This window comes from Entelurus aequoreus, linkage group LG19, assembly GCF_033978785.1.
Source record: "Entelurus aequoreus isolate RoL-2023_Sb linkage group LG19, RoL_Eaeq_v1.1, whole genome shotgun sequence".
Classification (NCBI taxonomy): Eukaryota; Metazoa; Chordata; class Actinopteri; order Syngnathiformes; family Syngnathidae; genus Entelurus; species Entelurus aequoreus.
In genome coordinates this window covers 10,586,833-10,595,722 of record NC_084749.1, presented here as the reverse complement: position 1 = coordinate 10,595,722, position 8,890 = coordinate 10,586,833, and the positions used below count along the sequence as shown (strand labels likewise).

General features: G+C 43.4%; 1 pseudogene; it reads right to left on the bottom strand.

Moving 5' to 3' along the window:
- Window positions 1-257: 257 nt before the first annotated feature.
- Window positions 258-7,803, bottom strand: LOC133635108 (vitellogenin-1-like; annotated as a pseudogene).
- Between the last annotated feature and the right edge of the window lie 1,087 nt (window positions 7,804-8,890).

The following is an 8,890-nucleotide window of genomic DNA, read 5'->3' as shown; positions in this document are numbered from 1 at the left end:
TGCTTATCAGGGCATGGACATTTGTGAAATATCTAAGCTTTAGAACATGTTTTATCATGTAAAATCTCACTCAGTTGGTTTATTTCATGAATGACAACGAATATGGATGATGCTAAAGTATAATTCTGGTGGTAGTGTGCAATGGCTTTATTTTAGCTTGTAAATGTTGGAGGTGCTTAGTTCTTCCCCTAAATGTTCCTGAAAGAATCCACAGCAGCAACAAAGCGTGTTTTGATGAGATGAGCTTTATTTAAATTGGCATTCCAAAGCTAGAGACAAATTGACAGAAGTATATATTCTTATGCACACTGAGCAGTGCAGCTGCAAGCAAGGTGGGCCTGCGTCGATTCCCTGATGTCCGTGCTGTAGTTGTAGAAATCTTGGCGAATCGTAGCAGCGTCTGAAAAGAGCAGAGCGATGATGAGGACCGCTTTTCATTCTTGACGGCTGCAGCCGTTGTCATGCACTCACCAGCGGCAATGCAGTGGAAGCCGACAGTGAGGGCGGTGGTCTTGACAGGGTAGCAGCCGGGCAGGCAGCGCAGAACGGGCTCAACGGAGAAACATTTTGACTCCCGGCCGTGTACGTTCATCGGCTTCTCCAGCTGCACAGACTCCAGCTTCATGCGGCATTCTGGGCCGGGAAGAAACATGTAGGTGTCATTTCCTGTTGAGGTTTCTGAAAATGTTATTTGTCATGTCTAACCTGTGTTGTCTCGGCAGCTCTCAGCGGGAAGAACCCAGGAATGAGCATAGCTGACTGCGTTCTTGGTCACCCGTCCGGTAGATGTCCTGAATTCCTTCCTGGTCTGCCCGTCAGACATTCCACAGAGTCCACACATCTGTCCCCTCATCCAGTCCACAACTTTAACCTGCATGCGAAATGGATTCAACCAATCAGCCGCATGTTCCATTGCTGAAAGTTGGCACGCAAGTTCTACTTACTTTACAGATTTTGCTGTCAAAGTAGACTTCTTGAAGTCCCAGTCTTGGGGCAAAGACAGAAATGCCTTCTTCGTTTTGTCTGATCTCGATTTTAGCTAGAAAAAACATTTCACATTTAATGCAGGGCATAAGCGAATGAATTGCAAGTGCAGATTTTAAAAGTGATAATGCTGCCTCACCTGTTGGGTGTTGGTATGGCAGGCTGGAGATGGGCAAATCCTTTCCGTTTACCTCCAGGATAATATTATCCTTCCTCAGGAACAGGTCGATATCGCTAGGAGTGTAAATTAAAAATGTACATTTATCGATCATTCTAGTAATCTCGATTTGTTTCTTTGATTAATCGGATAAGCCACACTTTATAGCCTCTGTGTATTTTAGGCAAAATAGTTGAAATAAACAAAATATATTTTCATATAGGATCGATGGATTAGCATTTGGCTAAATCCGTAGTGTCAGGCTTTCAACTTACAGGTCAGCAATTTTAACGTTGATGTGATGGTGGTCGGAGGCGTCCTTCTTCAGCAACACCATGAACTTCCTCTCGTGTGTGCAGTCTTGAGCCATAACCTGGTAGCAAGACAGCGGCATCTCGTTGGTGTATTTCCTGTTGTTGAAGGTGGTCAGGATGTTTCTGCTGTAGCTACATTCAGCTGAAAAGGACAAGAAAGGAACGTCTTGGAACATGAAGAAAGTGCTGTATGCCACCGGCACTTTTCTGACGAGCTGCACACTACCTGCGCCGGCCTTGGAGATCAAGTAATGGACTTTATCGGCCAGGTCGTCAAAGGGTGTCAGACCTGTGAACTCATCCAGTGGCAGAGCGATAGGGAGACGCAAAGCCAGCTTATAGATGCTGCGCTGTAAAGAGAAGAGTGAAAGGATAAGGAACCATGTCTTGAATTAATTGATTGTGGGTTGTTTCTTACTGTGGGTGTCTTCAAAATCAAATCCAAGGTCCTTTCAGATGTTGCAGCCACTGTGACTGACAGCTGATTAAGGCTGTTATTGTCCTTCCCTTGAATGACGCGGTCCAGCACGTAATCAGGAATGTACCGATAAGCCCTGTGAGAGAAGATTCTTCTATAATATAATACTCATTGTGTCAGTAGTGCAAGAGATTGCATACATCTTTGAATAGCGCCTGAAGTAAGATGGCAGTTCTTTCCAAGCCATTCGTAGGCGACCGGCCGGGCTCTGGCCAAGAAGACCAGTCTCAGCGGTTAACATCATCTCGTACTGCCTGCCCTTTTCTCCCCAAGCTACTTTAGCCTTCGGAGACACAAAAGATGACATGTAGCAATCGATACCGGCACTAAATTAAAGGTGTGGATGCCGGACAACAAGTTCTCTCACTGTGGCTTTGTGCTTGCTTAGCAAGATGCCATCCAGACTGAGAATCCAGTTGTTATCAGCAGCCAGGTTGGCCAGGATGATCTGAAGTCTGGCAGTAGGCATGTCTGCGTAGCCAGCAATTTGGTATCCCTGGAGCTTGCCATCGGCTCTCACAGCTTGGAAGATGACGGCGAAGATGGGAGCAATTTCCTTGCCCAGGAATTTAGTCTACCGGAGTAAAAATGTTTAGTGGGCTATTTTAAAAACAGATTAGTGGTGTGATTGCTATTTTTCAAAAAGACAGAACATTTTACCTGCTTGTAGATGGCTTCATAGCTTGAGGCGCTGCTTCTGCTTCTAGATTTTGATTTTGAGGTAGCAAGAGACTGCAACAATGTAACATGGAAGTTTGAGTAAACAAAATTAGACACCCCAAAAATGTCAACTTTGTCATTGTGTCCAAGCACCATCTTCATATACCTTCTTGTGGTTCTTCTGGAAGGTGCGGCTGTCAATCACTCGCTGTCAAGTGGATAAATGTTGTTTTTGTGAGATTCCGAAACCCAACTGTTTGAAAAAGGCTGATTTGGGATGCTTACCTTTGATACTTTTCGACTGGACCTGGAAGACCTAGAGCTGGCACTGAAGAGGGAGGACAAACTAGATCCAGAGCTGCTTTTGGAAGTTCTGCTGACAGATCTCGAAGAACTACGCTTGCTGCTGACCGAAGATGATGACTGAAGTTTTGAGCTGGAACTTGAAGAAGAGGTCGCAGAGGATGAGGAGGAAGATGATGATGAGGAGGAGCTAGAGGAGTTGCTGTTGAGAAGTCTCTTGAGCTTCATCAGGACTGGCCTTCCTTCGATTTCGTCTTCACTCAGATTGATATGCTTGATAAGCTTCTCTGCAGCCTTAGGTCCAATCTGAACCATCATCTCCAGTCTTTCCACGGCTTCTCCGTCAACTGAAAGAAACATTAAATTATTGATCGGTTTATGCCGTGTGCCTGAAACGTGGATCCACGCTAACACTTACTCCTTTTCACAGATAAAGAGACTAAAAGCCTTCCTGCCATTCTGTACAGCAAGTTGTCTGTGATGAACGCAGCATTTTCAGAGAAGACCTTGAAACATCCTTTCAGTCCAACGCCATGAGCTTTGACACAGTACTTCTTATCAAGTGCTTTGCGCTGGATTGGCTTAGTATCTTTCTCTGTACCACGTGGAAGGAGTTCTGAAGATTGGGACTATTTAAAGAAAAACACATGCGTGACATTTTATCTTTTTATTATTGATATTTTGCTGCATGCACAACAAAACTCACCGAACTAACAGACTCAGAGGAAATGACCCTCGAGGTGAGGATCTCCTTTGAATTTGGCATAAAGGTGTTGGCAGGTATGAGGGGAGTGATCTTTTCAGCTCCATGTTCCTCAATGTTTCTCACCACAGCATAATACTGAATGCTAAAAGTGGGTCTTGGTTATGTTTGCTCTTTCAAAAGGATTGGTACAAAATACTGTGAAGAGTAAAGACTTACTCAACAACAGCAACATCTTCAGGTACAGAAACTGGTAGAGCCGCAATCTTAAAGTGTCCCTCTGCAATGTCGAGCCTTGCTGAAATCTTGGCTGGTACAATAGAGTTGAGCTTAAGTCTTGAGACCAGGGAAGCCTGGAGGATGGGGGTGTTCACTCCAATCACGGCAAAGGTACTCATAGCGATGCTAGAGGAAGAATGTGTGGTTCAAGTTTTCAGATTATAAGGATTATAATTGATATCCGTGTCAGATTTGTACACACCTTGGTTTGATCTCAGTGTTGAGCACCATGTTGCCTTTCAGAAGTTGTCTGAACTGAATGGGTTCTGACAGAGGTGGTGTTGCGGTGACTGTCACTAACAAAAAGTATTGACTTTTTAGGATATGTCACTGCTAGACATGTGCCCAGAAAAATTACATGTTGAGCATGTTTCAGAGGCAATACTCACAATTAACATTTGCAGCGACCACAGCAGAAGTGTAGAGACCAAGCTCCATGGGGAATCCAGCAGCCGTTGGCATGATGCGGCGCACTTCAGTTGCCAACATTGGTTTAGAAACAAAGAAGGAAGCTCCAGACATCAGGGACTTGAGGGCATTCCTACTAAGCTCCTCAATAGAGGGCCATTTTTCCAGCTGTGTGGGTGCAAACCAAATCTTAAATATACTTGGAAATTAATTTTGCAGACAATTAATAATTTTAATGACCTCCTTCATCAAAGTCTGGTCAAAGTCAATGAAAGCAATTTCTTGCCCGAAGAACCTGACGTAAAAGGAGGCCAGAGGCTTGGTGTTGGGCATGGACCTCCACTCAGACAGCTGTGAAAATAATCAAAATACCATTTAACTTCCAACAGCCTTACATTGTACGTTATCTATTTTTTTACTGGAATTTATAGTTTTTTTACAGCCTTAATGACGCGCTTCATCTTTGTGAGCCTGTCCACGTTATCAGTTAATGCGTGACTTTTCAGCAGAGTCTCCTGGAGTCCCTCAGTTCTCACTCCGACCTAGAAAAATGATCATTTATGTCAAAATTATTTGATACTATAGGAATTCAAAGCGAGGAAGGTGTTTGAATGTTCTTTGCACCTCTAGGACATCAGCAGCAGCTCCAGCAATGTAGGCACTGGTCTTAGCCATGATGCTTCTAGGCAAAATGGAGGCAGCATCGTTGATGTAGAAAGTAGTGGCGGCAGCCCCAAGCATCAGGGGATCTGGGAAAATACAGTTGTTGTAGTTAACGCTACAGAAAAATGGGCAGGGTGTGTATAATAAATAGCCTACTGCTATAGATGTCCATCTGAATGGCTCTGCTGAAACGGAGGCTCAGTCTTTCCAGCTTCCTGCTCAAGAGTTTGACTGCGATGTTGCAAGCGGCGGCACTGTAATGACAGTCATGCTAACATGTGTTTGTGCAAAAAAACTCCTTTTTGGATGTGTGTGAGAGGGCCCTTACATGGAAGCATGGTTTGGGGAAGTGCTTCTCGTCAGGGACTTCATGTGAGAGTAGGTGAAGCTAGCCACCTGCATGTCCTCCTCCGTCCTCAAAATGTTGGCAAGGTTTGTCACCAGACCAACCGGCGGCCGTGTCTCGAAGAGCACAATGCAGGCCAGCATACGGAGCTCAGGGTGAAGAGCCTTGTCCATATACAGCTGAAGAACCAGGTCCTGGACCTAATGTCGGTGAGACAACAAGCACATTGTGTAGTTTTTGCATTTGAGAACAATACTTTTAAAGTTGTACAGGCACGCCTCTAAATGTGCACACAAGCTCAGACTTAAAACTGCCACAAGAAGACAGAATTTTGTGTAAGACTTGAACAATCCTTTGGTCTTTTGTGGCTAATTTGCAACAAATCTCGTGAAACATACAGTATGTTCTATCTTCCAAACAAGTATCACTTTATGCAAAGAATTGGGAATTTACCATTCTTGGTTCCTTCTTGGCAATGTTCCTCAAGGCCATGATCGCCTCAGCGTGAACACTCACGGGCAGGCTTGCCGCTGCTGTGCCATGTATGGGCAGGATCTTAGTGATCGGCTTCAGGCTCATAGGATGGCCAGCATTGCCCAACACCTTCAAAGTGTAAATAATCTCCTGTGGATTGGCCTTAGCCAAATCTTTTCGAAGATATTCGTGGACGGGCTGTTGGCGAGAGGAACAGCATAGAATTATTATTCATTCAAAAATAGAATTAGCTATAAAAGAAAACAAAGGACTAAGATCATTTCACCTTGATCAGCTCGACAGGACAGACCGGCTTGTCAATACAATGTTTGTAAACCATGGTACCGTAGGCAAGGCTGACAAGCTCGCGCAGAAGTGGGCTCTCCTGTACTTTGTTCTTCTCAAACAGGATCTGTAAAAGACAAGATGGTGAAATGTTTCATACGTCCCTAGTAAGTTAAAAAACAAGAACATTTTCTGAAGCATTAAAAGACTTGGACTCACGTTAATTATCTTAATGGCCTCAGTGTCTGCTGTCACCATGTGAACCGATGCAATCAAAGCCTGAGCGACTTCGGCGACCGTCATCTCGTTAGCCTCCAACTTTTCCGTTATGAATCTCAGAGCAACATGAGTTCCAATATAAGGAATGGCATCCAACAGCCAACGTCTGGGAAATAAGGATGTTATCTTTATCTGACCATTTATCGGACTGAATGCTGTTTTGATAAAATGCTAATTGGAAAAAAAAAGTCACCTGTGTGTTTCTTTCGTCTTATGCTGGTTCCAAAGCCTTTGCAGATCTTCATATTTGGCCATGCGAAGAAGTTGAATGAGCTCCAAATACTTGAGTGGGGCATCCTCTTGGGCTCTGTCCTTGTTGTGGTCGACCATGTGGTTTAAAATCTCTACAATCTACATCGACATAAAGAAAGTGATCAGTGTCATATGTCGGCATTTCTCAATCTAGATTTGGTGAAATGAGGATACCTGGGCCTGGACGTTGGTGAGCCTCACAAGCTGAATGGGTGTTTGCAGCAGCTCGGTGGAGAACTGGTACTTGAGGGATCCACGGTGGAGGTACTCTGCTTTAACCGGTACGATGGGAACTTTCTGGACCTCCAGGAAAACCAATTTTTGCCTAGGAAAAATTACATTAAAATATAAATCCTCTGTGTTCTTTAGAACTTTATCCCAGATGTCACATACTGGGTCTCCATCTGAGCAGCTCCATTTTTCTCGTGGAAAGGTGAGAACTGAATGACTTCATTGACAGATGCCTCCAAGATCATCACACCACTGGGAACCGACTTCAGAACGTAGTTGTATGCCGTCGCTCCTTTCAGGTTCTTGGAATCCTTACACGACCAACACACAAGTCAGGTTTATCACTCTACATCAGCTTTGACTTACACTGGCATAGTCGAGGCAAAGACTGATTTACCCGCTGACACTTGGCACACGTCTCAGTGTAGGACAACCCGATATCCTTCATGATCCTTTCCTGACAGTGGGTCAGATCTCTGGTCTTGGTCAGATGGATACGTTCAGCCTTCTCATCTTCGGTGATGGCATAGAGAGTCTTGCACACACCCTGAGCTCCGTCCTTGTGAGAAATGAGCGCTTCAAGAATCTGTTATGATTGGACAACACAGGACGGTCTTTGACTAACCTCTTGCATCTCGTAGACATTCTGCGTCTTCTTGATGTTGAGCTGCAGAACGTTCAGCACACCTCTGTAGATGTTCAACACCATCACGGAGACTCCCTCGGGCGCAAACATTTTTCCGACGACGCCGTTGGTGTACTCAAACTTGATGGGGATCATGAGCTGAGGGGCCAGGGCTGCTGTCAGCTTAGGGGTCGGGATAAAAGCATCCTTTGGCCAAACACCGCTGTACTCGAAGAGCTCTGGTTCCACAAGCTGCAGTGTTGAGATGGCACCGTAAATTCAAGTACTTTTTTCATTGAGTGTTTGAATATCATACTGATGTTCACCTTGACCATCAACAGGTTCTGTTCTATGGCGCTGATGAAAACTTTGCTTCTGACTTTTAGTCCAGCTCTTGCCAGTCCTTCCTCTGGTAGACCGCCCAGGAGCAGTGTCTCATATTTGTAGACATATGTCTTACCCAGAGCAAAGTCAGGGGCTAGAAAAGTCAAAGTGTTGATTGGCACATTGACAGATACCAGCACTTATACTTACAGTCAAAGTCTTACTATGCCTTTTTATTTTATGTTGTGTCAGACAAAGTAACAACTCTAAAATATTCAGTGGTCAGTACAAAACTTGCCATCCAATCAAAATTATAACATCTGAACTGGAAAATACTTATTTTTCCCTCTCAATAGATTTGTTCTTACTTTTAGACCAGTGATTCTCAAACTGTGGTGGTACACACGAGTGGTATACAGGCTCCATCTTGTGGTACGCCAAAGAATCACTTCATTAAAGTCCAACGTTTTATTTTCATATATTCAAACTGTAATGTTACAGTGGATAAAATATGTTAAATATACTTGTCCAATAATACCTCTGCCTTGTTTTAATGAATACTTAGGCCTACTACGCTTCTGTATTTTAATGTTGTCATTATGGTGGTATTTAATGAATACTTGGGTCTACTACACTACTGTATTTTAATGTTGTCATTATGGTGGTATTTAAGGAATACTTAGGTCTTCTGCACTACTGTATTTTAATGTTGTAATTATGGTGGTACTTGATGAATACTTAGGTCTACTACACTACTGCATTTTAATGTTGTCATTATGGTGGTACTTAATGAATACTTAGGTCTACTACACTACTGTATTTTAATGTTGTCATAATGAGGGTACTTAATGAATACTTAGGTCTACTACACTACTGTATTTTAATGTTGTCATAATGAGGGTACTTAATGAATACTTAGGTCTACTACACTACTTTATTTTCATGTTGTCATTATGGTGGTACTTAATGAATACTTAGGTCTACTACACTACTGTCATTATGGTGGTACTTAATGAATACTTAGTTCTACTGCACTACTGTCATTATGGTGGTACTTAATGAATACTTAGGTCTACTGCACTACTGTCATTATGGTGGTACTTAATGAATACTTAGGTCTACTAC